Raw genomic sequence first — 19,112 nt, 5'->3', positions numbered from 1 at the left:
TGATCTCCTCAGCCCAGCAAAGTTCAGCTCAGGCAGCCAGGAGTCTGCGCAAATCACGCATGTCTGCTCCTAGCTGCCTGACCTGAGCATGAAGAGTTTCTGTCAGGCGGATCTTTGTTCTGCCTGACAGACACTCTTCATGAGGGGCAAAAGGTGGGGGGGCGTGGCCTCTCCACCCAAAAAGACGGACCGCGCCTGGTGTAGATACTGTTGTTGGCAGCGCTTGTAGGCCTAATGGGTGGTTCAACCTGCAGTGGCCTCTTGACAAGGGCCCTGGCACTTACTGTATTACAAATTAAGCACTGACCTCAGTATTCTCTCATAACTTCAGACAATCAAAGTCCGGATGATCACTGGTACACCAATAGCGAGGCTCATAGACACAGCCAGGTAAACATATTTACAAACAAAAAAGATTTTTTTTACCGTACTCACAATTTATGATTGTCCCTGTTAAGTCACAGAGGCCCAGAGCATATTTTTCACAAACTAATCCAGAAAGAGGTGGGCGGGAGTGTATATTGTGGACAGCAGGTAGCGCCTTGACTTATTGTGCACATTTCAGCAATTGGTTTCACGCGCAGCTGTGCGCCCTGTATATTGAGTTTTAGATACAGAGTGTGGGGACCTTCGTCCCCCCGACCCCTAACTGCATTATGGATGCGGGCGATGCAGCCGGGAAGAAGGAAGCGGATGAACTGGTTGCCCATGCAAGTAGCAGTAGAACCACGGGAGGCGAGGAGCTACCGAATTAACTATGAGGCAAAAATATTTTAGACTAGTAAAATTCACGCGGCAGGAAATAACTAAGTGGTGGGAACCTGTGACTTTGTACAAGTCTTCGGAATGTGGCGGAATTCCAAGAGGTCTGTGCATTCTTATTGCCCCTTTCTACGAGCGCCAACCCGGAAATGCCTCACGAATGGGCCGCCAATAGCTCTAACGGGTCGGATACTAATTAAGAACTTAAAACAAGAATTACAAGTTACAGATAATAAAGAATCTTTTGATTAACAGATGCTGGAAATCACTGAGAAAATGACAATACTGGAAACAGATATCAGCCATGCCAAGTACCACGCAACAAGCGTTACACTAACGCATTTTAATGTGGTGGTCCGCATCTCTGCATTAAAATGCATTATCACGCATTTTAGAACCTTAAGCACCTGCGTGTGCTGAGCCTGGGTGAACAAAAGCAGGAAGTCTACAGTTACCGCAAACGCGGCGCTGCTCTGTATTATTGCAGCAGAAAATTACTTTATAGCTGTGAATACACAGCAGATACGCCCACTATGTGACTAGCTTTGCACACATTTTAGTCAGGAAAGCAAGATCGTAGTTTACAAACAGAAACTAAGTGAAAGAACGTCTGAAAGGAAAAAGCTTCATATTCTGCTCTGTTGTGGCAACATCTATAATATACTGTCTACTGCACGGAAGAGATTTAGAATACCGGTAATGTTAAAAGGTAATTGTATAGCGCACAATCTACCAAATGCATGCCTATTTTCCACTTGTCAATTACAGATTTGACTTGTGACTTAATTGCTTGTACTGTAACCATTATGCAGGATGTTTTTTTGTGTCAATTTCCTGCCAGCCCAGGCCCCCCTGAGTTATTGGTGCCACCCAGCGCCAATTAAAATATTAGGACAATGTCTGATCCCCTGACCTTGACACACGTGCTGTGGGGTCCCTAGGGGTTGTGTCCAGTCATGACGTGAGTCTGAGGCTGGATTCCCTGCGTGTCCAGGATGTTTCAGGCAACAATAAAAATGTTAAGATAACTCTGGTGAATAATTTTCCTGTGGAGTGAGATCAGGGTTTAGTTTAAGGGCAGTTTCACTCATCATAAAGTATCACAGAGGATTAATGTGCCTGCTGCAAAGAACATGAACCATGCTTATTCACAGAACTGTATTTTACAAGGATAGCTGTGAGTCTCTGCTTTTGTCACACAAATCCTTTTGTTACTCGTGGAACTTCTGGCATGGCACCTGGCGCTGAGCTGAGGGGGTGGAGGATGCTTTCAATAAATAATACATTTGTTTTACAGGTCGATGAGGTTACAAGGACATTATGTTAGTGCCCTTCCATTTCTGGTGCTTTGCAGCAGTTTTAAACTTTTAGAGTTTCTTATTGCTCAAATGGGTGTAATTTTTTATATCTATATGTATCGCTCATCTTCATTGCTTGATTTTGCTTGCGAGAAAGTGTCACTCATAATCGTTGAAATGTCACTCATAAATACACTGAAATTATGAAAATTTCACACATAACAATCTGAAACCTTGGCATCTATGAGATATACAACTTAAGAAACAACGCAATGAGAAAGGCTATGAGACAGGCAGAGTCCTAACATTTAGTTACAAATATGACGGGTTTAGAAGGAATTAACAAACATCACACAACCTTCAATCTCTGAACACTAATAATACAACTGTGTGGAGTGAGAACTGTGAATTCAGTGGGAGTGATGTTTCTATGGATGATATCATTGGCCCTTCAACCAGGGGAAGCAACAAAAACATCAAATTTATGGGAGGAATTCAGACTGCAGGGAAAATAAATAAGGGCTTACCCAGAAACACGTGTCCAGAGATTTACAGCACTTGCTGCACCTACTAAGGTGAAAAACATTAGTTTACTTTAAGGATGAAAACTGAACTTCTACTGCATTTACCATGATGCACTGGGGCTGACTGCATGCTGGAGTATGAGGCAGGGTGCTCCCTTTCTGGTTTTCCTGATGGGAAAAGAATGAAACCAGCAAAACTGGATAAAAGACAGGCAAGAAGGAAGAGGCAAAAACGGAAAAAGACCAGGAGAAGAAAACAGAACAGGAAAACGTCTCCCATGGGAATTGTTAGAAGGGCACACAAGACAAGCCAATGGACGATGATAGCATCATTTTGGTAAATCTACTGACCAATAGGTGAAATAATATTGAGGTGGGATTATTTAAAAAAGGACTATCTTTCTGCCCAACTAATGCGTTTAATGATTGCACACAGTCGTATTGACCGTTCTCTTTTCACTCAAAAACTCAAATTGCACAAATGGTTCCCTTTGAAGAGTAAGTAACCTATTAGTGACATAAAAACGTTCTACCTTCCCACTACAGATGAACCCGCTGGGTTCACAGAACACTTTAACGCTTGACTCTCTTGCAAAATACAGCTGACATCAAAGACGCTGTGAGTCCTATACGCATTCAGCTGTACTGAGGAGGTGAATACCCATATTCTAACCTTGAGTTCCTCGACAATTATTGAAATTTGGACACAATAAGGATTAATTTTGCTTAAAGTGGATTTTGGTGGGCAAATTGGAAGACCACTGTCATCATACGTGCTGGCATTGCTGCAGATTAGATACTTTGGATTGCTCAAATGTTTTATGGCCTGATGAAACGCTGATTTGGGCACAATATTTTGGCTGCGTTCTTGTTTGTTAAGAAAAAAAACTCATGCAACTAAATATCTCCTTTGATTGGAATTTCAAAATGCTTTTTGTATATTTTGTGTCGCCTCTTTATTGTAAAGATATATATCTATCTATCTATATATCAATATATAGATATATATATGTGTGTATATATATATATATATCTTTCTCTCTCTCTCTCTCTCTCTCTCTATATATATATATATATATATATATATGCAAAAAAGAATAGAGAATTCTGGGTAGTTCCCAAGTTTAGGTGGAGAGCAGCTCTAGTAAGGAGCACCCTCCAACACCTAATTTATTTTTTATTATGAGTTTAATATTTTTTTCCTATATTCATAGATATGTGATATGTGTGAAGTATGTTCCCTACTCTTGCTTAGAATGCAGTAAGAATCTCTTTACAGTTCAGCACTTTCCCTACTGTTGGTCTGTTTGGAGTGGGAAGAGTACATTCGATCCCACCGAAATGCAACACTTTTCCTACTGTTGCAGAGACTGGAGTGGGGATACTAAACTTTACCCCTCCAAACACTTTCCCTACTGTTGCAGTCTTTGAAATCCAGTGCGTTGCCTGCTGTTGTCCTGTTTGGAGTGAGAATAGTAAATTTATACCCTCCGAAGTTCAACACATTCCCTACTGTTTTGTTTGGAGTGAGCCTAGTAAGATTCACTCATCCAAAGTGCAACGCTTTCCCTACCGTTGCACAGATTGGAGTGGGAACAGTAAATTGTACCCCTTTGAAGTGCAACACTTTTGCTGTTGTTGCGCGGTTTGGAGTGGGAATAATAAGTAATATAATGTAAAATAAATATTATATATATATATATATATATATATAAAACCTAGTGGCAGCTGCCACTGGGTAGGTATAGTTAGGTCTCCTTTTCCATAGATAGAGGGTTTCTTAGTTTGCCAATAACTTTGGCCCAGTTTGGCCACTCTTCACAAAACTTTCCAAACAAAAAAGTTCATCCACCTCAGCTCCTTCCTGGAAAATTGTGATCCGTCAAGGGGGCTGTTGAAAATGGCCCTTTTTGCAGGGTTATCCCCAAACTTTTTGCCTTCTTCCTCCTATTTCTTCAGGTCTGTTTTTGCTGGTTTATTGTCTCTATGCACTTTACCACTGCTAATCAGTGCTAAAGTGCAACTGCTCCCTATAACAATTGTACTGTTTATTGATTTATCCATTATTGGCATATTTGATTTACTGGTAAGTCCCTAGTAAAGTGCACTAGAGGTGCCCAGGGCCTGTACATCAAATGCTACTAGTGGGCCTGCAGCACTGGTTGTGCCACCCACATAAGTAGCTCTGTAATCATGTCTCAGACCTGCCACTGCAGTGTCTGTGTGTGCAGTTTTGACTGTAACTTCGACTTGGCAAGTGTACCCACTTGCCAGGCCTAAACCTTCCTTTTTCTTACATGTAAGGCACCCCTAAGGTAGGCCCTAGGTTGCCCCAAGGGCAGGGTGCAGTGTATGGTTAAGGTAGGACATATAGTAATGTGTTTTATATGTCCTGACAGTGAAATATTGCTAAATTCGTTTTTCACTGTTGCAAGGCCTGTGCCTCTCATAGGTTAACATGGGGGCTACCTTTAAATCTGATTAAAGTGTAGAATCCCTTTGGGAGCGGATGGACATGTGGAGTTTGGGGTCTCTGAGCTCACAATTTAAAAATACATCTTTTAGTAAAGTTGATTTTAAGATTGTGCGTTTGAAAATACCACTTTTAGAAAGTAGGCATTTTCCTGCTTAATCCATTCTGTGACTCTGCCTGTTTGTGGATTCCGTGTCTGGGTCAGTTTGACAGTTGGGCTGTTCACACCTCTCCTCTGGACAGTGACACAAAGGGGGCTGGGGTGTAGCCTGCATATCTTGATTAGCCATTTGTGCTGGAGGGGAGGGGAGGAGAGGTCACTCACACCTGAAAGGACTGTGCCTGCCCTCACACAATGCCGGATCCGACCCCCTGGTGAGTGTCTGGGGCCTGGCCTGGACAAGGAAGGATCTTGCAAAAAACTTGAGACTTTGCTTTGAAGTTTGCAAACTTCAAAGGCAGAACTGGGTATAAGAAGCAGACCCAAATCCCCAGACTTTTAGAATCCTTCTGGAATCAAGAGGAACCTCTGCCCAGGAGAAGAGCTGAAGAGCTGAAGGAGGAGTACTATCCCTTTGCTGTGTTGCTTTGCTGGACTGGCCTGCAGTTGCTGCTTCTGCCTGAAAAGAGTGCAAAGGGTGAACTTTGCTGTGTGTCCTGCTTGAGAAAATTCTCCAAGGGCTTGGAGTAGAGCTTGCCTCCTGTTGGAAGTCTCAGGGACAACAAAGACTTCAGTTTCCTCGACCTGCAGCACTGGAAACTGTGTGTTTTGTGCTGTTCAAGAGGAGAAACCACTGCAACGCCAACAACGATGCCGCTGGCCTGCACTGTGACCTGCCGATGCCACACGGAGTCGCATTGACCCGTTTCGCACCGTGACCCTGGCCTCACCGATGGTGTCATTGGACGACTTCACCGAGCCGCTGCTCGCACCGCGACCTGTGGGCCCCTCACTCCGGCATCGCCTGCTCACACCGCAGTCTGGACATCCCCCACGATGCCGCTCTTGCTGACACCGGTGCCGCTGCCTGCGCCTGGCCCGTGGACACCACTCGTGAGGTACACAAAGCACCGTCCCATCCCGCGCCACAGCCCCGGTCCACTGACGCCAGCACCATCGACTCCGGTGTCGTCACCAGGCATCCTGCCTGTACCGTGGCCTGTGGACACCGCTTGTGAGGGTCACGAAGCACCGTCCCGCACCGCTGGCTTGGGCCTACCGACGACAGCACTTCAGCAATGACGACACCGCTGCCTACACCGTGACCTGTGGACACTGTACGTCGCACCGTCCCACTTCACACCGCAGCCCTGGTCTCACCGACGCTGCTGGACGCCATTACCGTGCCGCTGCCTGCACCGTGAGCTGTGGGCACCACACGTTGCATCGTCCCACTTCACACCGCAGCCCCGACGCCATCCACACCGGCGCACCTGACTTCATCAGCCTGGAGTTCGATCTGCAATGCGTGTGACCTCAAGGGCCCGACGACTCCTGCACCGACTCCGGACCCGACACCGCAACGTCAGTGACGCCGCCCTCCGGAGCTCATCGCGAGGATCATGACGCCTTGCAAATCCAAGGTACTGTTTGCGGGTGTTCCTGACACCGTAGCTGGCCCCCAACGCCGCGGCTGGCCTGAACTGTTGGTTTTGTTGATCACGACGCCGTCATAGCCCCAGGTGGAGCTATCGACTTCAAGGAACTGTAGTTTTGAGTAAATCTTGTTTAATTCATATTTTTCTTACTGTATGTTGGATTCTTATCGTATTTGGTCTTGTTTTATATAGATAAATATTGGCCTATTTTTCTAAAACTGGTGTGGTGTCCTTTTGTAGTGTTTTCACTTATTACTGTGTGTTATGTGTAAATGCTTTACACATTACTTCTGAGATAAGCCTGACTGCTCGTGCCAATCTACCTAGGGGGTGAGCAGGGGTTATCTGAGCGGGTATCTCCCTTATCCTGACTAGAGTGAGGGTCCCTACTTGGACAGGGTGCAAACCAACTGCCATCTAGAGACCACATTTCTAACAGGAGCCGACAAAAAAGTGGGGGGTCCCAAAAAGCAAAATCCCCATGTATATTCTATGGACTTCTTTAAGACGGGCTACATTAAAACTCATAAATGGAATTTCACCAAATTTGTCAGGAGGCTAAATCTTGGCCCACAGATTGTGCTTTTCGTGGTTTGGTGTAAATTCGTTCACTAGTTTTTGAGAAATTAAGAGTAAAAGAATATAGATTTCTGGAAGGTGTGTCTGTGAGAGTCTTAAGAGACTCTCACGGGAGCACCAGTTTAAAAATGGAGCATTCTTTTAACTCAAGGGAGCTTAATTTTCCTTGGGCCATCTCACTCCCACGGTTGTCAGACTCTCACAAGAGCAAGCGCTGTGACTGGCTGCCAGCAACATGAGAAAGATACAGCTGGCAGCCTTTACAGGAAACGAGGGCTTAGGGCTGGATGTATATTGGTTCGACTTTACGATTACCAAAGCAAATTTTTGTGATTCACTATTTGGTAATCACAAACACCCATGTACTAATGTGTTTTTGACACATTTTGCAATTCCCAGAGGGTTGCAAATAGACCTACCTCATTAATATTTATGAGGTAGGTATTGCTTTGCAACCAATTGGGAACCACAAAAATCACAGGGATGGTGCCCTGCTGGGGTCTGCAGACCACCATGTCTCTGATTGCTTTTAAATAAAGCAATATATATATATATATATATATATATATATATATATATTTAATGCAGCCCATTATCCTTAAGGAAAAATTAGATGTGTTTCAAAAAGAAAAATTAAAGGTTTTCTTTTCATTTTTTAAGGGACCACTGCTTGCTCTTAAAAAATAATTTTACAACCATTCTCAAAGGGGAAGGGGTCCCGTCATTTGCAAATGGGTTACCACCTACTTGAAGTAGGCGTTAAAATCTGAATGTTTTGCAACATTCACACATACCAGTGCGATTTGGTATTAAGAAGGGATGCCCTAAACCACATCCCCTTCCTAATACTGAATTGCAAACCCTATTTGCGATTTGGTAATAAGTTACCAAATCACAAATATGGCCTTTGTACATTTTAAAATGCTTTTTTCCGGTTGTAAACGGTCTAATTCTGCGAATCGGACCATTTGCGACCTAAAAAAAGCTTTGTATATCTGGTCCTATGTCCCCTGTCCTTAAGTTAAAAAAATATTCTAAGGGGCCATAGTACGGATAGCCTAACCGCTAGGCCCCATGGCGGGCCCCAGAGGTACAGCTCCCCCCCCATTGTGCCAAAATAGAAAAAAAATCAGTAAACTATGCTGCGATCCAGCAAGACTGTCACATGATTGAAATAAAAAAATGGCGGCCAGGCCTCATTTTAATATCTTATGCCCCAGGGAGCCCACCCTCAGGGCTGATTTTATAAAGGGCAGGGGAGCTGCATGGCTCCCCTCCCTGAGCCTCTAGAGGCCAGGCCTGGCAGCCAGCCTTATCCCCCCCAGACCTTCCCACCCTGCCGCACGAAGGAACGGTTGCATTTAAGTGCGGTAATTAAGTATTACTTATGTTAAAAAAAACTAAAAATTCTTCTGAGAAACAAAGGTTAAATTAATGTTCTAATTAGGTGTGATAAAAAGATCTTTTTTTTTTTTTTAAATAAAACCTTAGAAATTCACTGAAAAACTAAGGTTAAAGTACTGTTAGAGTAAGGCGAATTTGTCAATGGTAACATTAAGATTTTGACATAATAAATGCAGAAATTCACCAGTAATAGTTAGCAGCGCTAACTATAACTTGCGCCCCGTCACGCCCTGCTTATGACTTCACATATAACAACACTCGTGACAAGTTCTGTGACATAATTTATGACGTCACTAATGACATCTCAAATGACATTATTGATTACATCACTGAAAGCTGCAGAGCACATGTCCGCAGTTGGTCACAGGGAACAGTGGTGGAAGGTGTGGTGGATTCATCTTTATGCTGGATAATGCTCTTGCCAGTGGCCCTCATTAATGACAAGCCTTCCTGCATATTCTGTCTCACTCGCCTCTTTTCATCTCTCTCTCTTAGAGCCTCTGTTCCTCTACTGCTCTTATTCACTCATTACACTGTTCTGTTCTGTTCTTGGCATTTCTAAAGTGCATGGCTAACCACAGTGCCGGACAATAATACTTCTATCCTAACTGAGCTAAGTGAACAGCAAAGTCTTTAACTGCTTCCTAAAACTCGACTCATTAAACTCTGGTTTACTGATGCAAGAGCTGTGCCATTTTTGTAGCACGCCTCCTCCACCTAAATCTGTCTCTGCAGTGCATCCTTATGCATGGTGTACATATACCGTGCCACCTACGGATAGAATGTACTGATGAAACTCTCATTTTTGGATTGAAGTGCCACCACCCACATTGTCCCTCACACAACCTATTTATGTAGTTTTTTGCACCCTTCTTTCCAGACTCGCCTTCAGTCTGAAAAACAAATCCTAATGCTGATTCTTTTATCGTATTTGCACCTGTCACACCAGTACAAACAGACACCAAGCCCACCTTGCACCTCAACCAAATTACACTCTGATTGGCTATGAGTGACCGCTGTCCATCGCTGCTGATGCCCTATTTTCATGACCTCCTCTCTCTTTGTCAGTAGTTGTGAAATTTGCTGCACAGGAAGTCTTCAGTCCTTTACATCAGAGGGCTACTTTAGAGTCAGGTCAGGAAGCTTAGAGCACTAACCATTTGTAAGTTTCACCAGGGCGATAATTCCAGGTGAAATTCTGCATCTCACAATTCCAAGTCTCTCTGGATACCGGAAATATCAGGTCCTCAAGTTCTGGACCAGGCAGTTCCAGTCCTGAGAGACCAGCCAGTCTGTACTACTGCAGGGGAAGTCTGGCTTTCGCAGCAATCACAGCACGAGACCGCCCTCAGCGCTGCCCCCGACGACATCAGGACCTTCCTGGACAAAGGCGAAACCGCAGCCCTCATCCTCCTTGACCTCTCGCCCACCTTTGACACCGTCTGCCACCACATCCTGCGCACATGCCTCCACAACGCAAGGATCCACGACAAAGCCCTGGACTGGATCACCTTCTTCTTCTCCGACAGAACAGAGAGAGTCCGCGTCCCTCCATTCCGATCTGAAGCCACTAAGACCATCTGCAGCGTACCACAGGGCTCCTCCCTCAGCCCGACACTCTTCAACATCTACATGGCACCGCTCGCCAAAATCGTCCGATCTCACAACCTCAACGTTGTCTCATACGCCGACGACACCCAGCTGATCCTCTCCCTCACCAAGGACCCAGCCACCACCAAAACCAACGTCCACGAAGGTATGAAGGCCGTCGCCAACTGCATGAAGAACAGTCGCCTAAAGCTGAACTCAGATAGACCGGGGTCCTCATCCTGGGCCCCACCCCCTCTACCTGGGACGCCTCCTGGTGGCCACCCACGCTGGGAGCCGCACCAACACCCACCAACCACACCCGCCACCTGGGTTTTATCCTTGACTCATCGCTCTCCATGACCCAACAAGTCAACGACGTCTCATCCTCCTGTTTCAACACCCTCTGCATGCTCTGCAAAATCTACAGGTGGATCCCTACCGAAACTAGAAGGACGGTCACCGTTGCCCTCATCAGCAGCAGACTAGACTACGGCAACGCTCTCTATGCGGGAACCATGGCCGCTCTCCAGAAAAGACTGCAATGGATACAGAACGCCTCCGCACGCCTCATCCTCGACATCCCCCGCACAGCCACATCACAGCCCACCTGAGAGACCTACACTGGCTCCTCGTCAAACAAAAGGATCACATTCAAACTCCTAACCCACGCCCACACAGCACTCCACAACGCCGGACCAGCGTACTTCAATGATCGTCTCACCTTCTACACCCGAACGATAGCTCCGTTCCGCCGACCTCGCCACCATCCAACACATCCACAGGTCAACAACTGGCGGCAGATCATTCTCCTACCTCGCTGCCAAGACCTGGAACACCCTCCCTATCCACCTACGTCAGACCAAGGACCTGCTGACCTTCAGGAGACTCCTCAAGGCCTGGCTGTTCAAGCAGTAGCAGCTCCCCCACCGCCCCCTCAAGCGCCTTGAGACCCTCATGTGTGAGTAGCACGCTGTCCAAATGCAATGATTGATTGATTGATTGACAGCCTGGATAGTACAGCAGTATGGAAGTAACACAGAATGCTTCCCCTAGACTGGATCAACTCTGTCCTGCACCTCTGCCCTTACAACACCTACCCACCTCCCACCATCCTTAATGCTGACACTTTCTGCTCAGATCCGGCCCAACATATCTGTGTTTTTCTCCAGAATCAGGGAAAACTGTCCGGAAAAGGACCCACCGGGCAGTTATACCCCAATCCACTGGCAATACTTAGTATCTATTGGCTTTTGGTGCAGGGGTATCAGCCAGAATCATACAATCCGTCCTCCTCCTATAACCACACCAGATTCCATGATGCTTGTAATATGGGCCTTGGTGCTGGAGCCAGGCCTAAATCTCAGCTTTTTATGCAAGAGCAGGTTGGGATTGAATAGCACTGTTCAGGGACTGTGGCATTGTGACAGCAGGATAAGTCTACGAAAGACGAGGGGTGGCTCATAGCATTCAATATCATGATTAGGGTTTTATGGTATTTATTTTTTAACATTTTCGTCTGTATTTATCCATATTTATTTCTGGTGATCTTATTGGTATTTATCCATATTTACTTTGTGTTTTGAGATTAAATGGAGTCGTAGAATGGCACATTTCCACATTTAATTAACTGATGAACATGCACTCATATATGCCTGTCGCCCTTTAGCAACATAAGCAGCCAAATATAACAAAATTACAACCACAGGTAAACATTACCATTATAGTTCGTATATATGTTTAAGGAAATTTCATCCTGTTTTTAACTCCCCAGACTCTCTATCTGCTCAGCAGTTGGCCTGCAATTCACGAAAGACAGCATGGACAGTCACTCACAAGAAGCACAATTTTCAGTATGTTTCTGCTTTTAAAAATAAATACAGACATAAAAGACATTATTTTCTGTCAAAAATAAATACAGACTGGAAATACATTATTTTCTGTCTGTATTTATCTGTAAAAATCAGTGAAAATGGAAAACTGCTAAGAGAGTTCTATGCCATAGATTATAGAGTAAAGACAAGACTTCAGTGCAGTGCTTAATTTGTGCTTAATGTTTCCGGTGCTGAGCACCGGCACTTATTTTTGAGGGCCGATGCTTATTCTTCTGCCTCAAACATTTAATGCAAGCAAAAGACACATATGGGAAAGACGGAGGAAAAGAAAAACTAAAAAGGGTCACTAAGGGAGAAAGCTGCAAATGTGAGCTGAAAGGGCAGGGAGTGGCTTCAAATAGACTGAGGAGGCCCGAGATGGCTTCAGAATTACGCAACCTCAGTATTCCGTGCTGGCCCTCATCGCCTGTACAGACAACATCAGGACCAGATTGGACAAGGGCGAAACCGTCGCCCTCATCCTCCTACACCTCTCCGCAGCTTTTGACACAGTATGCCACCAAACCCTCCGCACACGCCTTTTCGATGCCGGAATTCGCCACAAAGCCCTGGACTGGCTCACCTCCTTCCTCTCCGAAAGAACCCAAAGAGTTTGCCTCCCTCCTTTCTGGTCTATAGCCACCAAGACCATCTGTGGGGTCCCCCAAGGATCCTTCCTCAGCCCCACCCTTTTCAACATCTACATGGCTCCTCTCACCAACATCCTCCACCCCCACGGCCTCACCATCATTTCATACGCTGACGACACCCAGCTCATCACCTCCCTCACTAGGAACCCATCTACCGCCAAAAATAACCTACACGCTGGACTCCTCGACATCGCTAACTGGATGACAGCAAGCCACCTCAAATTGAACTCAGAAAAAACAGAGATCATCATCTTCGGTCCCAACAAGACAGCTTGGAACGACTCTTAGTGGCCCACCACCCTTGAACCACCTCCAACACCCACCACCCACGCACGCAATCGTGGCATCATACTGGACTCATCTCTCTCCATGACTCAGCAAATCAATGCCATATCATCCTCCTGCTTCAACACCCTCTGCATGCTACGCAAGACTTTCAAATGGATTCCGTTAGAAACAAGAAGAACGGTCAACCACGCCCTCATAAGCAGCACACTGGACTACGGCAACGCCCTCTATGCAGGGACCACAGCCAAGCTTCAGAGAAAACTTCAGCGAATCCAGAACGCAGCCGCACATCTCATCCTCAACCTCCCTCGCCACGAACACATCTCACCTCAGATCCCTACACTGGCTGTCCATCAACAAAAGGATCATTTTCAAAATCCTTGTCCACGCTCACAAAGCCCTCCACGACACTGGTTTGGCCTACCTCAACCAACAAATCAACTTCCACAAACCAACTCAACAGCTCCGCTCCGCCAACCTCGCCCTCGCTACAGTCCCCCACATCCAACGCACCACCTCCGGCGGCAGATCCTTCTCCCACCTTGCCGCCAAGACCTGGAACTCCCTTCCCACCAACCTACGCAAGACCCAGGACCTCCTAACCTTCAGAAAGCACCTCAAAACATTGCTTTTTGAGCAGTACCTCCCCCCCCCACAGCGCCTTGAGACCCTACTGGGTGAGTAGTGTGCTTTAGAAATTATTTGATTGATTGAAATGTAGCAGTCGTGTGTTTCAGAGGAAGGCTTTGGGCACCAACACATTTTTATTTACAAATTAGTCACTGGTTCAGTGTCATAGGCACCCTGCTACCTCATCATCTGATACAGCACTGTGAGAGGGGCCGGTCTCTGTTACTCCTGGTGGACTTAGGGTTTCTTTAGAAATCCTCCTTGATTGATTGGTTGATTGATTCAACAGGCGCCACTTCCTAAGCAGTGAGATGACAGAGGAAGAGTTGTAGGGCATAGTGTCAGAAGGAGATTGGTGAAACTGGACAAGATGTGAGGTGAGAGCCAGAAAATTGATAAGTATGGGCGGGGCATGAAGGAGACAGAGAGAAAGGGTATGTAAATGGGGGGATAAGGAGAGATGGAGAGCCAGATACGGTGTGAGACCAAATTCATTAATTTTTGTTAGTTCTTCCAGCTCCCCCCAAACCCACCCCCCTACTGCCTACTAGCCTACCATTGTGCAAAAAGTTGACTTCATAGGTGTCCGCAAGATGTGGGTAACCCAAGGTACCCAAACAGATGTGTGCCAAGGAATTACGCATCTCCTGTTCATCCTAATGTATTAGCAAGTAAGTATTAGCTGAGTAGTGTATCCACGTGCAAGCAAAGTATAGTGTAAAAGTGCCGCCAGGTGTGTGCAAAGAAACTGCAGCATAGAAATGTAAGCTATGTATGTGTAAACAAAGAGTAGTTTTGAATTACACCCCAGGTGTCTGGAAAGCGATGACCTTTGATGCAATGCTCTCTAGAGTACCTGCAATGTATTGTACCAGGGCTGACAAGTGCAGTTACTGCCCTTTTCTAATTAAAGATGTGCAGGTACTCAGTACCGGACAGGGCCTGCCCATTTAAAGCACTGCTTTGATGGAAAATGGGGGCGAGTAAGAAATACCCACTGAGTGGCTGAATACTTCTTAAAATCAGATCAGCTGGGATTAATCCTCGCTTGAAGAAATTGTGTGATCCTAGACAAATATTTTGTTTCACACAGCCTCCCTTTTCATTGTCACATATGAGAACACCTTCAAATGTGTGAGTTCAGCATGTGCACTGTACAAAACCCGCTTGTGTGTGATGAAATAGGCTGTAATGTTTCTCTTTGTACAATAAGAATGGAGACCACATACAGGGTACAGATTGACTTGCCTCGTAGTTCACTAAGGGCATTTTTGTCAGGGTCGGGGGCATGAATTATTCTAAGTCAACATATAAAACCTATTACCTTTACATGTTGTTTGTTGAATGAGTGTACATGCTAAATATTTTAATGGATCAGCTCGTGCATGGGCTCTTAAGACCCAAGATAGAACCTTTTCTAGGCTCTGTTAATTTCCTGGCACACCCACCTCTAGTGCAAACGAACAACAGTGCAGAAGTGCAGATATAATCTTAATTGTGTTTGTATTGCGCATCATACCTGTGTGAGGTGTCAAAGCGCAATGAAGGGGTTTGTGGTTCTTCGCGAAGCACGTTAGTCTCGTGTGTGCAAACGGATGTAGCCTCGGATAGGTATGTCATTCTAGTGCTGTGTGTGGCGCTACAGTGCTGTCGTGACACATTTAAGTAACGTGCACGCTTTATAACACAGTGTAGTGTCCTGCTGGACACGTTCTAGTGTTTTGCCAGCCACTCTGCTGAGGGCTGGCCTTCCATCTACACCCCACACCCACCCAACACAGGCGTCACCCCTCAGGTGACCCTGCCAATAAAAAGGGCTGGGCGCACGTGCCCAGGGCCAGTTCTACCGACCATGCCACTGTGTCTGTGTGACTTACTTTAGTAACATGAGGGCCTAGGGCCCCAACACTACATTGGCGACGAGTAGGTCCGATCCCATGTTGCCGCAAGGAGCATCTTCTACGACTTGCTGGGGGAGAAGAAGGCCGTCGCAGCCCCAGCCCCGCAAGTGCACGACCTGGGGACTATCCTGCCGCCCCTCTATGCAAAAGTGGCAGCGCCCTGATGGCCGCACCCCCCCTGTGAGCGGTGTGCCAACAAGAAAACAGTAAGCCAACAGCGCGCCCGCAGCACTGCCAATATGGCTGCGGACGCCGTAAATGAGGCGCGAGGTGTTCCCCATGTCGGCGAATCGCGGCCGCACATCGTGTGGAACAGGGCGCCAAACCATGACTGGGGCCGGTCGCCCCCACCCCAAGAAAGGAATGCGGTCCGCAGTGTGTGCTATCATGCTGCGGCCACGTGTGAAAAACATTGTGCAATCATGCCCCAAGAGAAGGGAGAAAGGACCCGGGCCGTTTTCCCCCTTTTTCCTTTTCTTTTTTAAATAATGGCGCTGTCGCGCGCCGTGTGCCATGAGGAGAAGGAGAGTGAAGGTGCCAAATTGTTGCCGGTCACCCCCTTTCCTTTTTAATAATGGTGCTCTCGCGTGGACAGCCACCGGGGTGCGGTGACGTCACTGGAGACAGCTCAGCGGGAGTACCAAATGTAAGATGCCATGCGCAAACCGTGTACTTGCCCCACGCGTCAAAGTGTGACCATCCAAACCACCTGTCACCGGCTGCTTAAAGCAGATAGCATCATGTGCCAGCATCGGCACATGAGGAAAAGAAAGACTGCACTAGCTATGGCGAAGTCCCTCCAATCACCCTCACTCCAGCAACATCACTTGTTGTCCAGGTCTCCGAATGGCAAGCACCATCATTGCCATGTGCATCACGGTATCCATCAAAGGAGCAGTTAAACAACCAGACTGGAGTCCTACATCGCTGCTTTAATGCTCTGAAGAACCAGTCAACCAATGACCACCTGCTCACCCTGCCTGTATCCTGCTCTCGATGGCAAGAGCAAGTCGTGAACTAGACCCATCTACCCCTGTGATTGCACGAGCGACTAGGCAGTGGCTCCTAGGAGGTCTTGCAGCTGCCCTATGTGGCACACAAGCAGCCCCAGCGCAGACCACAAGCAGTCCCGTGGCAACCCAGACAAGGGGCCTCCCAAGCTTGAGAGAGGACTGGACATTGCCCCACCGATGAAGTCAAGGAGACAAGCAAGGCTGTGCAATGGAGACTTCAACAGGTCACAGCACACCAAGACTGTCCTCAGTGAATTGTCACAACACCAGCTAGACATCCTCCTGACAATTTCCCTAAGACAATCTGAGAGCCCACCTACACCTGGTCCAGGTTGGCAAGCGCCCTGACTACGAAACATCCGCCCATGTGGTTGCACAAATTATTTGACCGTGGCTCTTGTCGGAAAGCCTGCAGCGGCCTGCAGAAGGCCCACACGCAGCCCAGCACACTCCATGCCAATCCCGTGGCAAACCCACCAAAAAGGCCTCGAGGAAGTTCCAGAGTGAAGAATCCACAAACGAGAGGTGGTTTGGAAGCAGCTCTGCCAACAAAGTGTCAGGCTGTACAAAGGCTTCAGAGGAGGACTTCACGCCATCACAGATGTCATCCGTCTTCGAGGGATTGGCCTTCAAGAAGCCAGAATGTCTCGGCAAGCATATTCACAGCGGACTCCACCAGCGCTCGTGATGCACCCAATTCGAATGACGCACCCAATTCGAATGACACACCCAGTTCAAATGATACGCCCTATTCGAACAAATTGAACTGTAAACACCACCAGCCTCGCCACGAGTGCCCACAGGACTGAACCACAGTGCATCAGTGGACACTTAACCAACCATCTGACTGTCAGAGTCCGGACTTCTTCCGCACAGTGTTCGTGCCCGGTTGTACCTGGTTAAATCATGGACTCGTGTGGAAGTGTCTGTGTGCTTCCAGCTGCACCTGTCCCCTGCAATACTAAGGCCTGCCTTCTGGAGGACGAGAGACTGATGGTGGTGTTTTTGTTACTGTGTTTTATTTTACAGGTTGGACTTTGTTTTGTTCCTCAATAAAGTTTTGGAGGAATGTAGTGTCCTGCTGGACATGTTCTAGTGTTTTGCCAGCCACTCTGCTGAGGGCTGGCCTTCCATCTACACCCCACACCCACCCAAAACATGGGTCACCGGTCAGGTACCCCTGCCAATAAAAAGGGCCGGGTGCACGTGCCCAGGGCCAGTTCTACCGACCATGCCACTGTGTCTGTGTGACTTATTTTAGTAGCATGAGAGCCTAGGGCCCCAACACTACACACAGCATGAAAAGGTATGTAAGGAGCACAGCTCCACGGCCCAGCCTAAGGGGTGCAAACAAAGTCTGTCCAGCCACGCACCCCGGGTGTGCACACTCCCTTTACATCAGAGGGTCACTGCAGCACCGGCGCACAACAACGAGACCTGACAGCACAGAGACATTAAACAGAACTCGCACCACCGCCGGCACTGCGACTGAATAACTGAAAAGGCAGTTCACTGAAAAACTAAAATAACTTTTAACTTAGGTAGCAGATGCTTAGTGCGGGCTTCAGTTAACAAACGACGACTGTAAAGCGCACATAAAATGCGCCTCTTTTCTCAGAAAATAGACACAAACAAAAAAAATGTACATAGATAGTCTATGACAAGGACAAAATATGGAACGCTTCACGAATTTGCGTGTCATCCTTGCGCAGGGGCCATGCTAATCTTCTCTGTATCGTTCCAATTTTAGTATATGTGCTGCCGAAGCGAGCACACCTTAAAACAGGAACGAACTGCTATATAAAGTCTCATTTCCTCAACATTTCAAAGTGAGGGTGTCTGTTTAAAGTTGATTTTTCAATTGTGAGTTCGCCAATGGCTACTGGGAATATTCGGTCACTAGTAAATTGTTCACACTTTAACGAAAAGTCTCAGGAACAACATTGCCTTTCACTCTATTGAAATCGCGGTGCATCATGGATATGCAAATATTGCCGATGACATCACGACAGGAGGCTCCATCTCTTTTTGAAAGTGACTCATAAGATCGAAAGACGTAGAGATAGGACTATTGTTTGGGGGGAAGTTGGGGGGGGGGGGGGTGGAGATCGCTGCAATTGGCCATTTTGGAAAGGTGATTTTTGTGTGAAACAAGCACATGGATTTAGTGCTATAAAAGAAGAATCAGTAATAAGGGGCTTCACAGTCTCGGTCTCGAAGTAGTCGGATTTGTGGTTCTGCGAGAGTAATTTACTGCAAACAAAACAAGATAAAACAAAAGTTAAATGTATGCACGCGGTGTGCTCTTTTCTGCATCACAGTCATACGTGGTATTCCTGAAAACTTTTCGGTGAAGCAGGGCACGCCGAAGGATCGCCCAGGCTGCTCATTTTAATGGGTTAGTTTGCCCAGGCTGCTTTTATTTCAATGCATTGTGGCACTTGTAGTCATGAGTTGTTCAATAAACTGAGCAAACTTCCGGCTCAAGAAAGCGAAGGATTGAGTCTCAGAAAACTAGAAGTTCTGCATC

At 46.7% G+C, this 19,112-nt stretch overlaps 1 non-coding gene across 1 annotated transcript; it reads right to left on the bottom strand.

Annotated features, from left to right (window-relative positions):
* Positions 1 to 18,249: 18,249 nt before the first annotated feature.
* LOC138283098 (U6 spliceosomal RNA) lies at positions 18,250 to 18,356 on the bottom strand. Its single transcript, XR_011201064.1, has one exon. It is a non-coding gene; the product is annotated as a U6 spliceosomal RNA (small nuclear RNA).
* Positions 18,357 to 19,112: the final 756 nt, after the last annotated feature.

Source organism: Pleurodeles waltl, chromosome 2_2 (genome assembly GCF_031143425.1).
Source record: "Pleurodeles waltl isolate 20211129_DDA chromosome 2_2, aPleWal1.hap1.20221129, whole genome shotgun sequence".
In the NCBI taxonomy this organism is placed as follows: Eukaryota; Metazoa; Chordata; class Amphibia; order Caudata; family Salamandridae; genus Pleurodeles; species Pleurodeles waltl.
This window is presented reverse-complemented; position numbering and strand designations above follow the sequence as displayed.